The 17938-nt window shown below is 35.7% G+C and overlaps 1 long non-coding RNA gene across 2 annotated transcripts in view; it reads right to left on the bottom strand.

The window, feature by feature from the left end:
• LOC139358627 (uncharacterized) overlaps positions 1-16345 on the bottom strand; it is a 54634-nt gene extending 38289 nt beyond the window's left edge. Inside the window, exon 1 of one of the 2 annotated variants that reach the window (XR_011613813.1) lies at positions 16083-16345. This is a non-coding gene — a long non-coding RNA (uncharacterized lncRNA). Of the gene's footprint in view, positions 1-13889; positions 14021-16082 lie in introns of those variants that run through there. The other variant, XR_011613811.1, reaches the window with a different exon arrangement.
• Between the last annotated feature and the right edge of the window lie 1593 nt (positions 16346-17938).

Raw genomic sequence — 17938 nt, 5'->3', positions numbered from 1 at the left:
CTGCGGAGGCCTCAGGAAACTTACAATCATGGCAGAATGGGAAGCAGGCACATCTTACGTGGTAACAGGCAAGGGAGAGCAAGTGTGAAGGAGGAACTGTCAAACACTTATAAAACCATTAGATCTCATGAGAAGTCACTATCACAAGAACAGCAGGAGGGAAACCGTCCCCATGATCCAGTCACCTCCCAGCAGGTCTCTCCCTTGACATGTGGGAATTATGGCAATTACAATTTAAGATGAGTTTCAGTGGGGACACACAGCCAAACCATATCAGTGATTCTATATTTTTGTCTTTTTCTGTGACCCAACACTTTCTAAACAGCTGCTCAACTTTATGCTTTTTCTCTTGATTCACTTACACCTTTGATTGTCTATAAGATATGAATTACCTTTATGATTTCAAGAATCCGTTGACTTTCCTACTAGGTATTTCATTCAAGTTCTTTTCTGAGCATTTTTTTCTGAGGACTCTATGTAAATCAGGTTTATAGAAAGCTGGTTGGAAGGCAGAAGACATAATGCCAAACTTAAAACAAAATTTTCCCCCAGCTGTCAGTTTCCTCTAAATAAGTTTTAGCTTTCACCTAAATTCCTAGTTCATTTTACCTAGTGGGAATGCATTTTTTGGGTAATGGAACACCCCTTTTATCTGTGCTCTAAGAGTGAAGAAACAAGAATGTGGGGCTGATTAGCACAATTGTTTTTCTATATGTAGATTTCTCAATAATGCCCCTGTTTACATAAATGTTTCTCACTCTGTCTTCTCTGTGGTCTGTTTATTATGAGCCTAACATCTCTTAAAATAAATAGGCATATTGGTTATTACTCACCAAACAACTGTAGTCTTAAATTGTGGCAGTATCTGATATCTTTATTTGTAGATATTTCTACATTAGCTTCTGTCTAACAAATCATTTAACTAAATTTCCCCAACTAAAATCTATAGAAAAGTTACAAAAACAGTCAATTAATAAATTTCTACCTTTCACCTAGATTCATCAGTTACTAACATTTGTCTCATTGGCTTTATATCTCATGGAATACATTTTCATACTATCTTTTGTGTGTGTTGCTTTGCATAGTCTTACTTGCCTTTGGATATTTGTTTTGCTTTGTTTCTTAACAGATTGTTCAATTAAAATCATTAAGTTTTAGGGCAATTCAAAGCCTTCGTAATACATTTTTTTTAAATTGGAATGGACTTCCTTTATTTCCAGTCTGCCTCTTGGGTTTATTTTTGCATCTTACTTCCATTTTTAAGTAAGTATGCTTATATTTTGCAATTACCCAGATCCAAGCCCCCTTCTATCCTCTACTGACTCTGCTACTATAGACATATGTCTTCTCCCACTGACAGCATATCTTTTTTAACCAGATGTGTTATCATCTTGGAGTCCTCAAATACTGCCTAGTATTTTTGCTGAGATCTAATATATGTGTTGATTTAGAAAAACACAAACTCATGAATTCTGCCAATTCATGCACTAAAAATATCAGAAGTTATAGGAGGAAAAATGATATGGCAGAGTAATTAAATCTTTGACAGCCTCATAATCAGGGCTTCAGCTGAGCTTGTGACTATCGTAGTAATTATACAGCATATTAAATATTCACTGGTATTTCCACCCAGAATCAGCCCAGTCCATCGTTTGTAGAAAATTCAACGTTTTATGCATTTTCTTTGGAGACTGTCCCTTAGGGTAGCTACTCAAAAGAAGCATGAATTCCATCACAATTAAAAATCTTGTGAAGTCTACCTTTCTGTCATCAGGTTTTATTCAAGCATTTTTTAGCACAGGGAAAATATCCTCTCATTTATTTTATTTGTGTTTGCAGTATCATAGTATCACCAAACAGTTTGATGTCATAAAAAGAGGTGCAAAATTTTGGGCCACTAAAATGTTTACTATTACTCAGAAAACAACCTTGGTAGGTTTTTTCACCATTTTTTCCCCCTTTTTCTTTTCTTTTCTTTTCTTTTTTTTTTTTTTTTTTTTTTTTGGTCTTTATGTATGGTGTTGTTTAGGCTTTCTGTTGAATTATGAGAAAGGGTACCCTTGATGATTTCTTAATTTGGGTAAAATTATTTAAATCTGGGAAAATGATGTTTGAGACTTTGTAACTTCTTTTTACACCCTTATCATTCCTTTATAGGCACGTGTCATCAGAACTAATTTGCACGCACCATGGCAAGTGAAGGGTATTTGATCATTCCACATTGATGCATTCTAGTTGACATCAGTATTTGGCCCCATTCCAATATAAGCAGATGATTTCTCTTAAATAGATCATAATCTTGCCACTGCAGCTCCCCTTTCTGCTCAGGAATGAAAAACAATAATAATTCTTCCAAAACAAGACTTTCATTAATTTCTGCCACTTCCGATATAGTTAAATCAATTGGTTTTATGGTTGCTGTGCTTCCTTCTAGAACACTTTGAAAAAATTACATACGGATATTTATTTCAGTAGCAATGTACTATATGAAGTGCAGGTGGTTGGTTTCTAATCTGAAGTTTCTGCCTTCCTTCTCTAATAGAGTTACATTTATTAGGCCTTAATTCATTTACCTACATATTTATTTATTTGTTTTAATATTGTAATAATGGTAGGGGCATTATAAACAGTCTTAAAAAGATTGCTTTTTTTTGAGTTCTCGCTAAATTTGTTCAATATCATGGCAAACATATATGAAATCATTCATAATTTATGGTGTTTTTCATACCTTTGTGGATAACAATGTGTAGACTACAAAAGCATTGCTTGGTAAAAGGTATAACCAAGGATGAAAATAACATATATTGTAAAATTGAGGAGGAACATAACTGTATTGGACACAGTCATTTACTCCTTTTTTCCCTTAGGAACCTAGCTTTTTTTAATTACGAGAAAACATAAACTTATACCTTGAATAGTTAATTTGGGGCCAAGCATCTGAGTTCTGCCTAGTGAAATATGGGTGAAAGAAATGCACATCACTTTCCAGGTTCAGCTTTTACATTTTGTAACACAGTATTCTCTACTATTTCTTCCCTTTGGATGACAAAAGTGAGAATAATATGGTTAAGATTGGAGACACCAACAACAGAAGGACCTATTGGAGAAATGGCTAATTCTCACAGCTTGCACTGAACTCCGTGTTGAGGAAAATGGATACTTAGTGTGCCCATACAAGTTAGCTTTTGCATGACTAGTACAAAGACAAATTGCAAGAGGAAGAAGGCAGAAGTATAAAGATGGAAGTAGCTGATCTGGAGACACCTGGAGGAAAGGGTTGGCTATATAATATTAATATGTTTTACTTCTGCCCTATTCAGTGTGGTCAGCTACTAACCCACACCATTTTATAACATCATAAGTTACTGCAAATGTGTTTTTTCCACATAAGCATGCTTAATGGCTACCCATAGTTTCTATGGATCACTATAACAGCCTTGTAAAAGTGCCATCTGTATGCTTGTCAGCAACTGCTGTCCTCAAGAAGGTTTTATTTTCCTTTTTGGTAAACTCTGCTTTAATAAGAAGATATAATTAGTAACAATAAGAATCAAATTTCCAGTTACTGTAATATTTTAGAAGTAAACAAACACTGATAAATAACTCTTCATTTCTGATGCTGCAGACATATGAGAAATGTAACTACTTTTGACAAGATCTGTGAAGAGAATGGTATTTTATTGTATTAGAATTCTCCAGAGGGACAGAACTGATCAGATATATGTGTATAAGAAAGGGAGTTTATTAGGGAGATTGGCTCACATGATCATAAGGCAAAGTCCCACAATTAGGCCATCTGCAAGCTGAGGAAGGAAGAAACTAGTGGTGACTCAGTCCAAGTTCAAAAGCCTCAAAAGTAGGGAAGCCGAAAGTGCAGCCTTCAGTCTGTGACCAAGGGCCTGAGAGTCCCTGGCAACCGCTGGTGTAAGCCCAAGTGTTCAAAGGCAGAAGAACCTGGAGTCTGATGTCTAAGGGCAGAAGGAATGGAAAGAAGCATCCAGCATGGGAAAAAGGGGAAAACCAGAAGATAGTGAGTGAGCTTATCCCACCTTCTTCCACCTGCTTTGTTCTAGCCACACTGGCAGACCATTTGATGGGTCTTCCTCTTCCAGTCCACTGACTCAAATGTCAGTCTCCTCTGGCAACACCCTTACAGATCCACCCAGAAACAATACTTTACCTAGGCATCATTCAATCCAATCAAGTTGACACCTATTATTAACCATCACACTTATATAACATGTGTAGTTTCCATTTAAGAAGCATATTATATGCTTACTTTGAAAACATAAAAAAGACGAGATGTATAATTGATAATTGAATTCCTATGAAGAGCATAGAGGTACTGAAATAAATATCTCCAGTACTTTTAGGATTCCTTACTAAATCTTATCTCTATTTTTATTACATGAATTAACTCTTAGAAACTCCTAATCATCCATGTTGACAGAGCCACTGACAAATACCAGGTTTTTTACCCATAATAGATTGATTATCCACCCCCCAACCTCCTAGTTTTCAAAACAAGTCCTAGAAATGGCTTTACTCAGTGTATTTTATGATCATAAGTGTAGCGTACCATTGATTACTGTACCCAGTAAATTAACACCCCTGATTTAGGGAAGAGCCATTCCCAAAACACAGGTGGTGTGGCTCCCAGGAGGAGAGAAGCATCTGGGCAGACAAACCATCAGCAGCAGCAGGGATGAATCTTCTCGGTTTTTGTATGTAAGCTGTGCTTTCTGAGACCCTTGTGTGTTGAGATCATCACTTAATGTGCCTCCCAGCATCTATTTTTTGTTGTTTTACTAAAAGTACATTGATTTATCTGTGGGGAACTATTTCTGCCCACTCTAGGTCTACATACATCAGATTAGGCATCCCTTCGCCCTGGATAGGCATAATCCAAATTGAGGCTCCTTCTAAAAATGAATGATTCAAGATGGGTCAATTCCAAGTGAATCTATTAGATGCAGTCTTGAAGATAGAACAAAAACCTGAACATGCTAGTTGCAACTTTCTCTCCACTTGGAAAGAAAATGCCTGAAAATAAAGCAAACTCAGAAAAAACAGGTATTAAGAGTTGAATAAAAATTCTGTAGTCCCAGCTAGCTACTCAGGTGGCTGAGGAGGAAGGCCTTGAGCCTAGTTTGAATTCAACTTGGGCAACATAGCAAGAATATCTCTAAAATGCAATAAAATAATTGAAGAAAAAGAGATTTCTGATGATGGTTTTCAAGTATTTTGACCCAACTCTTTTAAAGTTTGACTTTTCTATTGACTTCTTTTTTTTTTTTTCTGTTAACCAATAAGTTTATATTTCTACTTAAGCTAGTTTGAGTTTAATATCATGTTACTTGGAATTGAGTCCTCAGTAATAAGTGAGGATAAGGGGAGGTTATGGAGCAATTCTCAGAGGAAAATTTGAATCTTTATTGACTGCCTGGATTTTCTTTTCATACGCAAGTAAAGTAGGGAGCACGTGATCCATAAAAACTCACCACCATGGACTATATCACCAACCCTATCTAACAGAAGAAGGAAGTTGGATGCGATAATAGAGTTGCTTTGGGACCCAGAATCAGAGATAATGCTTAGAATGAAGAGACAGAAGTAACGTGAGGTTGGTACAGCTTCCTTTTCCTTTGTCCATGATACTCCTAATTAGTAAGCCATTTATTAAGAGTTTGAAAGTACCTCCACATGATATATACTTGCAGGTATTCCTGTTTTATTTTCATTTTTCTGGTCAGAATTCCTTTAGTACTACCTGAAATAACAGTATAGGTTATCCTGGATATTTGTGATAAAATATTTAGCTTATATTTTTTCATTTCTTCTATCCAGAGTAGTTTACTTTCTCCCTAAACCAGGTTATAAAACATCAAATCACCTAAAATATCTGGGTTAGATAAAACACAAAATTTACTGTATGGATATTAAACATTTTTTCTGGAATTCAACTAAAATTTTATCAGTTTACATTTTAGTGAGAAACATACTAAAAAGAAAAAGCAAGAAAGGAAGGGGAAAGAAAGAAACAGAAAGAAAGAAAGAGAAAGAAGGAAAGAAGAAAAGAAAAGAAAAGAAAGGAAAAGAAAAGAAAACAAAGAAAGAAAGAAAGAAAGAAAGAGAAAGAAAGAAAGGAGGGAGGGAGGGAGGAAGGAAGGAAAGAAAAAAGAGAAAGATGAAGGAAGAAAGAAAGGAGAGAAAAGAAAGTAGGAAGGAAGGAAAAGAGGAAGGAAGGAAGAAAGGAAGGAAGGAAGGAAAAGAAAGAGAGGAAGGAAGGAAGGAAGGAAGGAAGGAAGGAAGGAAGGAAGGAAGGAAGGAAGGAAGGAAAGAGAAGCAGGGAGGGAGGGAGGGTGGGAAAGAATGGCCTGAGATTTAAGTCTAATTCACTGATAGTCTGAAATTACAAAAGTCACAGGTGTGCGTATTGAAGGGCCAAAATAAAGATTTGTCTTTGTTAATGTTGAGAACATGTTGTATAAATATTATTACCACGACATATATCTTTTACAAAACTGTACTGTAACATAGTGATTCTACAGTTTCAAGATAAAACTATGCAATTTCCACATAAAGCTATTGTCTGATTTTTTTATTTAAAGAAAGTATGAATATGACTCAAAAGTGATTATATTGATAAATATATACTACATCCCACTATGAGAAATGCTGTGTGCTATCCTTTCTTATAGGTTTGTTAACCGCTCAGGGAACTGATCTCTCAATAACTTATGTTTTACGAGAATATATTTGTTTAATGGTACCACAGAGAATTGAGGACTTTACCAGTTCCTAACATAAGTTTAATATATAATCAGATTTTTTTTTCCTTTTTTTTCTCCTGTGCTGTGAGCTGACTCAAACTATTGCTCTCACTACTTTTTATGTTGGAACATATTTGAAACAATCCCCCCCTTTTTTTTTTTTCAAAAAAGCAAAAGCAAAAGCAACTGAGATGCTTGGAGTGTGTAATCATTCTCAGCAAACTATTGTAAGAACAGAAAACCAAACACCTCATGTTCTCACTCATAGGTGGGAATTAAACAATGAGATCACTCGGACACAGGAAGGGGAACATCACACACCGGACCTGTCGTGGGGTGGGGTGGGGAGAGGGATAGCATTAGGAGATATACCTAATGTAAATGATGAGTTAATGGGTGCAGCACACCAACATGGCACATGTATACATATGTAACAAACCTGCACGTTGTGCACATGTACCCTAGAACTTAAAGTATAATAAAAAATTAATAAAAATTTAAAAAAGTATGTGGTAAAATGTTCAGTTAGTTACTAATCCACTGGAGTTAAGTGCAATCTCTGGAGGTGTTGAGCATGATCTAATACTGCAGCCTTCTGCCTAAAGAGCACCACTACAGTAACAGCCCTGCCAAATATTCTCTGCTTTTCACTTACACCTAATAATGCTTCTCAAGATATCTGTTATGTTACTTAGACATGCACACAGGTGCTTGTTGAAGACTTTGACTTTAAAATGAATACCATTTACAATGGCAACACATTTGGCAAACAAGTGAAAACTCTGAAAAATGCCAATGAAGAGATTGAATAATGTATTCTGAATATGCGTTTATTTATTTTTCTTTTTTGATGTCAAACATTTTGAAATGGACAGGCTGATTCATATCATACACCCTGCACCTTTTACTTTTTTTGTAATCAGAGACAGAATATTGTAACTATCAGTCATAGGATCTTTGTGAATTTATGCAGATGGGCTGACTTCTTTGATAATTCCTGGTATCCAAAAGAAGTGTCAGATTGCTTGTGATTCCAGAAAAAGTTATTGGAGTAGCACAAATTATAACTCAGGATTTAAAAATAAAACATTCCTTTTTGTCTTTTCTTCTCATCTCTCTGTTTTCAAGCCCACTTGTTCTTCACATGGCTCTGAAAACAGAAAGATGAAAAGGAAAGACAAAAAGGAAACTAGTTGGGATGTCTTTACAATTACTCATCACTGAGCACACTGAATCCACTGTATGTCCCTACTCATAAAGAAATAACTGCCCTGTGAACAGTAGAGCCCTTCTTTTACTTTCTTCTTCAAAATGTGACACTTTGAATAGTAATTGAACTTGGCTTCTAGAGATTATAATGTAAGAAGAAACTGTATGCTTCATTTAGTAGGAAGAATTCTCAAAATGATTCCGATAATTCACCTTTGATTCTCAACCCCTTCGATTGCAGGTGGACCCTCTAAATATGAATGTCATTCCTGTGAGTGTGGTACATTATGTGGCAAAGAGAGCTTATCTAGGTGGGGTTAACCTAATCACAGGAGCCCTTCATGAGTAGAGTTTTCTCCAGATGGTGGCAGAGATATTCAAAGCATGAGAATGATTCAAAGCACAATTGCTGGCTTTGAAAGTGGAGGGGGCAACGTAGACCTTAAAAATGTTCCCCTCAACTTGACCGTATATAAAGTTTCCTTCTGACTATAGACCCCTGACTTCCATTTTCTTAAAGCATTTATTTTAGAAAATTTGAATATAGGGTGTGTAACAGAGATTTATCTGCTCTATTGAAATGTGAATCTTCTATAACACAAGAGTATCTTTATCAATGATCTGGAAGTCATTCCTTTGACATTTACTCGTATAAGGAGAAAGAGATAGCATCCTTTCCTCCAAGTCCTTGTGGGAGGGTAGGAGCCCAACTTCAGTAAGTGACAATAGGCAAACACAGATTGCCTAATCACATTAACCAACATCTCCAATAACATCTTCCAGTAGTTTTCCATTAACTCACTCCAGCATTTAAAAATCTTCCTGCCTTTTGCTTCAGTAGAGTTAAATTCAATCCTTCTCGCATAGTTTAATAATCTCTTTCCACTGTTCCAATAGTCCTGAATAAATTCACTCTTGTATTTTTCACTAGTCATGTAATTTTTCTTTTATGGTATATGAAAACTTGAGAATGGCATTAGAGGCTGACAGAGATGTCTGCAGATAGTTAACTAGCAAAAGAGACTGAAGTTTTCCAGCTGCAGGAAATAGATTATACAGACAACCTAAATGAGCTGGAAGTGAGTTCTTCCCCCAGAGTCTCAACATTAAGAGTTCAGCTGAGCCAACACCTTGATTTTGCTCTTGTGAGACTCTCACAGAGAACCTAGTTGAGCCTACAAGGACTTCTAACCTACAAAAATTATTTAAGCCACTTAATTTTCAGCAATTTGCTACAAAACAATAGAAAGTGAATACGTCTTAGTGGAACCCAAGATAATTTTAAATTCCCTGGTTTGAATATAGGCAGTGTAACAGAGATTGAAGACTTTGGGGATATAGTTTTGGCTGTGCCCTAAATGGCACAGAATGTTTTCTAACTACCTTAAATGGCACAGCAGATTTTGTTTTAGTTTTGTTTTTACCTAAATCAGGTACCCCAATGTAAAAAAAGTTTGACTGTTTTGGATTTTGGTAATTTTCTAAGCCAACTTATGTATTCAAATATAATTATTATCCATTATACATAATAAACCACACTTTAATAAAATAAATTATATTGAAATAAATACTTTAAATAATCATATGTATTTTAACCTGTCTGATATTGGTATATATGTAAGTTGGAAAGATTTGTTATTACTATGGCATAAAATAGGCAAATATTTGTTGTTAACTTTCATTCAAATAAGGAATACTTTTAAGAGTCTTTAAAGTAAGTCCTTTCAGATAGTCCGACACAGATTATCTAAGGAAACAGGAAAACTAAGAAGACCAATTTTGAGAATTCTTCCAAATGCTTCCAAGTGTGCATAGTGTGAAATGATGTATTTTAAATCTGACAGCCTTTATGTAAAACATATAAAGCCTTTTGTCTGGGCCTAGTGGCTCACTCGTATAGTCGCAGCACTTTGGGAGGCCAAGGCAGGCAAATACTTTGAGCTCAGGAATTAGAGAACAACCTAGACAACATGGAGAATCCCTGTCTGTGCAAAAAATACAAAAACTAGCTGCACATGTACAACTGTAGTCCCCGCTACTTTGGAGGCTGAGGTGATAGGATGACTCAAACCCCGGAGGCAGAGGTTGTAGTGAGTCAAGATCATGCCACTGCACTCCAGCCTGGGCTACAGAGCCAGACCATCTCCCAAATATATATATGTATATGTACACATACATTTTATATATTTAATATATGTGTATCTATATATTACATACATATATATATATATAAAGCCTTTCAGTTGACCATTTCTGAAGTCTTTTTGTTAAAATGTCATTATTTCAGCTAGAAGACATTCCTATGCTGAGCATGTATTTTGATCTACAATGAATGTAATTCACTAGGTAATCAACTACAGTATATTAACAAAATGATTGTTATCATAATTATATTTAAAGTTGAGATTTTATGGCTTCATTCATGCAACAGAGAGCACAATCATCTAAACTATTTATTGAGTCATAACCTAGGTCATATTTCCAAGAATGTTACATGTTTCTTGACTCCAAGTATTACTGTGCAATTAATTCTAGGAACAATGCATTTTAAATTACATTATATATTTTATTAGACCAAAGGGACCTGAAGTGCTAAACCTCTTCACACTTTACACACTAGTTTTCCTTCGTTAAAACCATTCTATAATCATACCAAATGTTCACTTGCCACACAATCAGACTGCGATCATTGAGTTTGTCACAGATAGCCTGAGACATGGAGCCAAGAAATGATTTGCAAACCTTCTTTCTAGCTTTCTATTGTTCCATCAGAGAATCTTCTTAGAAGATCCAGTTTTCAGACTATACATTGTTATTTTCTTAAGCCTTTCCAAAAGGCCCCTTCATTCTTACTTTTAGATTTGGTAAATGCTTTCCCACAGCCTTGAAATAGAAGCCCTACTGACATCATACATTTTTAATATACCAAGATGTTTTACTGTAACAGTCTGACCCATATCTTTTTCTCAGTAGCCATTTTCATTGATTTCTAATATCAAATTTAAACTACTCAAAAGTGAATAATGTCTTGACTAAAATAAGTTTTTGTTTTTGTAATCACAGTTACACTCTTATTTTAAGCTTCCAGAAACAAATTGTTGGGGATGTTAAACAATGCTGATTGAATTCTAGTTATTTTAATGAGGAATACCTCCTCATTCTTTTTACCAGCCTGCTATTTACTGAGCATCCACTGTATTCACAGCACTATTACAAACACTTACGGATTTTAACTAAAAGAAATATCCATCACACTCTTTCATGTGACAGAGAAAATGGAGCTCTAATACATTGTTTATCTATTTGTATTAGATGACACTTACTGAGAAAATTAACACAGTCATGCCTTACAGAGGTAAAAGGAAAGTGAAAATGTAGTTAGGGAAATAAGGGTGAAAAATGTGGTGAATTTTGGAGAATTGAGCTAGAAAGTTACCAATAAATTGAGTGATTTAAAATATGCTGTGTTATCGGAAGATTGCCTGACTCTTAATGACTGTACAATCAATGTAAGCCGTTATTACCTTTAAAATTATTAATATTTTTCTTAGCATGAATGTTTCTTAGCATGAACTAAATGTTAAACATTCAAAATGTACTTCACTATCTGCCTTATATTTGTGATTTTTGTTCTACTATTCATAAATTCATTCACTTAATGAAATATGAATTTTAAGTCAACTATCTGCAAAGTGTGGTGTTAGCGTGGTGAAAAAGTGAGAAATGATCCTTGCTTTTATGACTTTTCAATTTAATGAAGAAGATTGACAGCAACATAAAATTATTTAGATAAATTTGGGTATAATTCTGACATTTTCTCTAGAAAAGAATACGGAAATAGGCCCAGGATATATTGGTTGAAATAACATATTTAAAGTGGACTCAGAATCAAAAAGTATCCCTGGCTAAGGAAAGAGCAAGCATGAAAGACCTGAAGCAGAAAGAAAAGAGCCTGGTACATTTGAGGGGATAGAAATATACCATTGTGACAGCAGCCTCTTTCAGAATTCTGAGAATGAAACAGAAAAAGCTGAGAAGTTGACATGAGGCAGTTAGCACCTTACAGAACAGGTTAATGATTTTAGACTTGAGGCTTAAAACAGAAAATTGCTGCAGGGTTTCAAGTTTAGAAGTGACATGATCTGAGTCTTTTTAAGAACACTTTGGGTGTGCATAGAAATTCAATTGGTCTGGAGGTGGAGTAATTGTGGGAAGCCTTCCTTTCTGGAAGAATAGATAGTTATAGGGACTCAAGCTGAGTTAAGTAAGTGGCTGTTTAGATAAAGAAAAGACTTCAGGAATATTTAGTATGTAGTAAAAACAGGAATATTGAATTATTAGATATGTTATTGGAGGGGAATGCAATGATTATAAGGGCAAACTAATGATATAAAATCAAATTAACTAGGGAGACAGTATATAGTAGGATAAAGGAAGAAAAAGTCTGAGGTATTCATTATGTAAAAATTGGATAATGGAAAGTTTTCCATAGTAGATTGAGGCCCACAGCTCTGAATTTTTATGAAAACAGAGTAGAAAATAGGTAGGAAAATGGAGAGAAGTTTGTGGAGAGGAAAGGAATAGTAACGAGTGAATGTTAAGAGTATTCAAATAGAATGAGGCAGGAAAGTGTCCAATAATTTCAGCCTCAGATGTTATTAATGAGTTGATTTAAAAATTTAGTAAAATGCTGCCAGATTGAAGTAGGCCATGAGGGAATGAGGCAAAGAGGAAGTTCGGGGTACATGGGGACAACTGTTTGTAGAAGTTTTCGTGTGAAGGATGATAAATAAATCAGTGGGAATGGTAAGCAAAGGAGGAGTTTGCCTAAGATGTTACAAATTAGTCAGGGTATTAGTGTTTGAAAATAGATCACTCATTACATAAAGTGTTTCCAAATTTCCTAGCATTCAGAAGACACTAAGTAATGTCCCACAACAATATCTTGACTTTTAATTATGTGTATAATTTGCCAACATTTCTGACAAATCCCAAATAATTTTTAAGTTTCTGCAAATATCTCTTGGTCATTTATTAACTAGTTTCTCCCTCTCCTATGGTAAACTATGCCATTTTGAAGCAAATGTGTATTTCGGTAACTTAAAGTACACAAAAATTAAAGTTATGGCGTTTAACAAAATGTAATAAAGATCTCTGGTCAACATATGCAAAGCACAATTCAGACACTGAAATTTTTATATGGCATATTAAATAATACTGGAAATTCTTTTTTTTTTTTTTTTTGAGACGGAGTCTCGCTCTGTCACCCAGGCTGGAGTGCGGTGGCCGGATCTCAGCTCACTGCAAGCTCCGCCTCCCGGGTTCACGCCATTCTCCTGCCTCAGCCTCCCGAGTAGCTGGGACTATAGGCAACCGCCACCTCGCCCGGCTAGTTTTTTGTATTTTTTAGTAGAGACGGGGTTTCACCGTGTTAGCCAGGATGGTCTCGATCTCCTGACCTCGTGATCCGCCCGTCTCGGCCTCCCAAAGTGCTGGGATTACAGGCGTGAGCCACCGCGCCCGGCCAATACTGGAAATTCTTTTTTTTTTTTTTTTTTTTGAGACGGAGTCTCGCTCTGCCGCCCGTGCTGGAGTGCAGTGGCCGGATCTCAGCTCACTGCAAGCTCCGCCTCCCGGGTTCCCGCCATTCTCCTGCCTCAGCCTCCCGAGTAGCTGGGACTACAGGCGCCGCCACCTCGCCCGGCTAGTTTTTTTGTATTTTTTAATAGAGACGGGGTTTCACCGTGTTAGCCAGGATGGTCTCGATCTCCTGACCTCGTGATCCGCCCATCTCGGCCTCCCAAAGTGCTGGGATTACAGGCTTGAGCCACCGCGCCCGGCCGGAAATTCTTAATTGACACTCCACCAGAGATCTTCTAATGTGGGCAACTTTGCTTACTTCCTTACCTGCTACCTTGTTAGAACCGCCAACCTGTTTTCTTCCAGAGATAGTTGTATTGATTATTCCCCTTAATTTGGAATTCAGCCTTTCCAGTGACAGGCATTGGACCAAAGAGAAGAGAACAAAATAAGAATTTTATTTGTTCATCTCTGCTTGTAGGTTCAACTTTTGTTAAATTTAAGAGAATCTGTAAAAATGCAACTAACATCACAAACAGACAATTCTCACATTATTCATCTGGACAGCTTGGCCTCTCATGGAAGTTCTCCATTCATATTCTAGTCTATGATTTCCATTTTATGTTTGCATAAACACAGAAATCCTTTACTAGTTTTTGAGCTTAATAGGTTTTACCCTCTAATAAAAAGATAATGTGATTCGTCCTCATAAGTAAATTTTAATTTATCCACTGGAAAAAAAAAAGTCAACTATTGAGAATTTCAAAACAGAAATTTTCATTTTCTTTCTATACATTATTTCATTTACATTACAGTCCAGTGTTTTACATGTGTTATTATGTTATACTTGAATCAATTAGGAAAGTCAAAATTATCCCAGAGAGTATAAGGAAAAGATGATGTACTTTAAAAACATAATGGAAACTTTGGAAATGATGATAGGAAAAAGTGACTTAGAGTTGATCCTGAGAATATAAGCAAGATAAACTTGAAAAATTTTGAAGATACATTGTAACTTCTAGAGGAAAAAAAATAGGTAGAAAATTATTAATACACTAATCTTCACCCGCAACCAGTAAAAAAAGATAAATTCTTTAGAAAATGAGTAAACTTTGGAATTCATTTGCATCCTAAATGTGTATCTTTATAAATAACTATTTAAATGTGTGACTGTGATTTAACTACTGGCTACACATTTCATTCAATCATTAAATTGTATTTCTTTCAGTAACCATAAAACACAGAAGTAGTAAAAGTTCATTGGTAACCATCAACAGTTGGGTTGTAAATATCAAATAATAAGATAAACTACGGTACAACTCACTTCACTGGAGAAAAATTTAGCGGCAAATTTGTTTACTTCCTCATAATATGTGGTAATAATTGGCCCCGTAGAACTTCTTTAAGGTCATTTATGATCATAATTAAAAGAAGTATTACTTTAAATCATTAATCCACAATCAGCCAGCTATTTGATTCATATTTGATTAATAAATCAAAACGTCCTTCTCAACCGGATTGGTCTAACCTTCAGAACACATTTTGCAAGTCCCTGCTTGATTCAAAGTGGTCTTACATCCCTAGTGAAAGTAATAAGTAAAAATTATTCTCTAACCCTTTCAAATATTTTCCTGAAACTGTATTTATCTTTCTGTAAACCAAATTTTAGAAAGAATAAATAAACTAATAAATTGTTGGTTTGTACGAGGTAAGACAAAATGTTTGGACACATTTTTTCTTTTCTTTAGTGACAGAATCAAATAATTATTTTTGATGCTCAATAGAAGCAACCTGAATATATCATAAAACTTAATCCAGGCTTAATTTCACTTTATGTAAAGATAGTCTAGTCTACGCCATACCTACCACCTACAAATCCAAACTTAGTATTCAATATTTGGGCAGGTGGAAAGAAATTTCCAATAAAAGTTCTGAGGTAGATTAGAGAATAAAAATAAGAGTGGGACAGATGGGTAATGGTTAATAAGCCTTGACTATTAAAAACAGTATATTTAAAAGAGAGAGATTTAAAATACAGAAACAATAACATGACATTTGGAAGGAAAGATGATGACAGAGTCCAGGTGTTTAGATATCCTTTTATTCAGAAGATATCAGATAGGGTAGCACAGTTATTACAGAAACAAATGAAAACACATGTTGTTATTCTGACAGTCACAGTGGGGTCAGTAATTCTGCAGTATAAAACAACTTCAAAATTTTGCTTGTTTGACAAATGGAAAGTTTGCATTTCAAGTACATGTCCTATGTAGATTATTAGATCAATCTGCCCAAAGAGTTACTCAGGGATGTGAGATAATGGAGGCTTGTTGACATGAGCATGTGTGATCACCAGAACTGTGGGAAGTGCAAGCGGTGAATTATTAACTGGCTTTTAATGATTTGGGCCCAAAGTGAGCCATATCACTCCCGATTATACCACATTGGCTAAAGCAAGTCATATGGAGACAGAAAACATCACAAAACTTCCTTAATAAAGAAAACTTCAAAAATGCCTACCATGTTTCTGCAAAGAATAAAACTGGAAAGATTGGTTGAACAACTTGGATCCTTATCACAGTTGGTCTGTCTGTTCACTAGATATTATGGTTAGGATTCTTCATCCAGGCAAAATATACTGTAAATGTTTTATCCAGTGATAGTGTCCCAACCCTAGAGCCAAAGACATGGAAGTGAATGGGGAAAGAAATTATCCCCACATACACCAAGTAGAATTGGAGGAATCCGGACAATGAAACTGAAATACTCTTTCAAAAAGAAGATTAATGAGAGAATAAAAGAATTTATGGTTAATAGCAATTCTGTAACTCTAGTCGGAATTAAAGGTGACCTATTTTATGATAGTGTTTGGGTCATACTCTTTGTTAGAGATCCAGATCTTCTCTCTGGGATAAATTCCTAAATCTACTGTTCTCTATGGTCTTTATTTCTATATAAGGGAAGAGGAGGGGAAAGAAGGGGAAGGCAGGGGAGGGGATGAGAGGGGAGAAGAGGAGAGGGGAGGGGAGGCAAGGGGAAGAGAGGGGAGAAAAGTAGAGGAGGGAAGGGAAGGATCTTCTTTTTCCACTACTTTCTTTGTCATATCTGAAGTGAACAATGTGCCCTCCTTAAGAGCTTAGGCGTTTGTTGTTTACCTCCTATTTGTAGACCGTTAACTCAAACAATGTTATAGAAATGGAGATATTTATATCCAGAGTTCTGGTTATAATGGTAGCTTTCCTCTCTATATACATGGTAGGTTTATTTTATTCTATTTTACTTAGTTTTATGTGCCAATAAACATTCATTTCAGTTTTTGTTTTTTTGTTTGTTTAAAAACAAATGTCTTGCAACATTCCTCTACTTTTTTGTGCTCCAAAACTTCTTTTTCTTTCTCAACTTACTTGCAGAAACCATGAGACTATCAGACTTTGAGGTCAATGTGCACCTTTCGTATCATTTCCTGAATCATTTTTATTCCAATTGAAAAAATCTGTTGAGCTCTACCATAATCCATTCAAAAGTATTAACAATAGAAAGATTGTTAATACCCTTGAATTGATCCTTATAGAAAGGTCGACTTTGATCCTCCCTTGTTATCAAAGTACATCTTAATAATATTTCATATTATATTGTGGTTGAAAATTTTTTAGGTCTCTGAGCTTTTTGACAATATTCTATTTCATTTCTGATTATTCACTTGTACATTTGTCTCTGAGTTCATCTACTTTAGTGATATTTCATTAAGTACAGTAAACTGCAAGCTATTACTACATCAAACAAGATATTTCAAGAAGAAATAACTCAGATATGAACGTGGACATGGGCAATCAGAATGAAATAGAATGTAACCTGTTGCCAGCTGTTCCTACATTGCTACCTGTTGTTCCTTATGAACCTGGCATTATACTTGCATGCACACACATACATGCGTGTATGTATTATGGTGAGGTTTTTACTAAATACTTTGTCATTGCCGTGGTGATCATCTTACAGTGAATTGCCATCTTTCCGGTACCCATTCCCTTGCCCCTTAGCTTCTTGCATTATTTATGTATTTATGTATTTATGTATTTATTTATTTTTGGGGCGGAATTTCACTCGTCGCCCAGACCACATTGCAATGGCGCAATCTCGGGTCACTGCAACCTCTGCCTCCAGGGTTGAAGCGATTCGCCTGCCTCAGTCTCCCGAGTAGCTGGGATTACAGGCATGCGCCACCACCCCAGGCTAATTTTTATATTTTTAGTATAGACAAGGTTTCACCATGTTGACCAGACTGTCTCGAACTCCTGACCTCAGGAGGTCCACCTGCCTCGGCCTCCCAAAGTGCTGTGATCACAGGCGTGAGCCACTGCACCCAGCCTATATTCGTT

This window comes from Macaca nemestrina, chromosome 15 (genome assembly GCF_043159975.1).
Source record: "Macaca nemestrina isolate mMacNem1 chromosome 15, mMacNem.hap1, whole genome shotgun sequence".
Lineage (NCBI taxonomy): Eukaryota > Metazoa > Chordata > Mammalia > Primates > Cercopithecidae > Macaca > Macaca nemestrina.
Note: the sequence above shows the minus strand (reverse complement) of the source record. Positions and strands in the feature narration are given on the sequence as shown.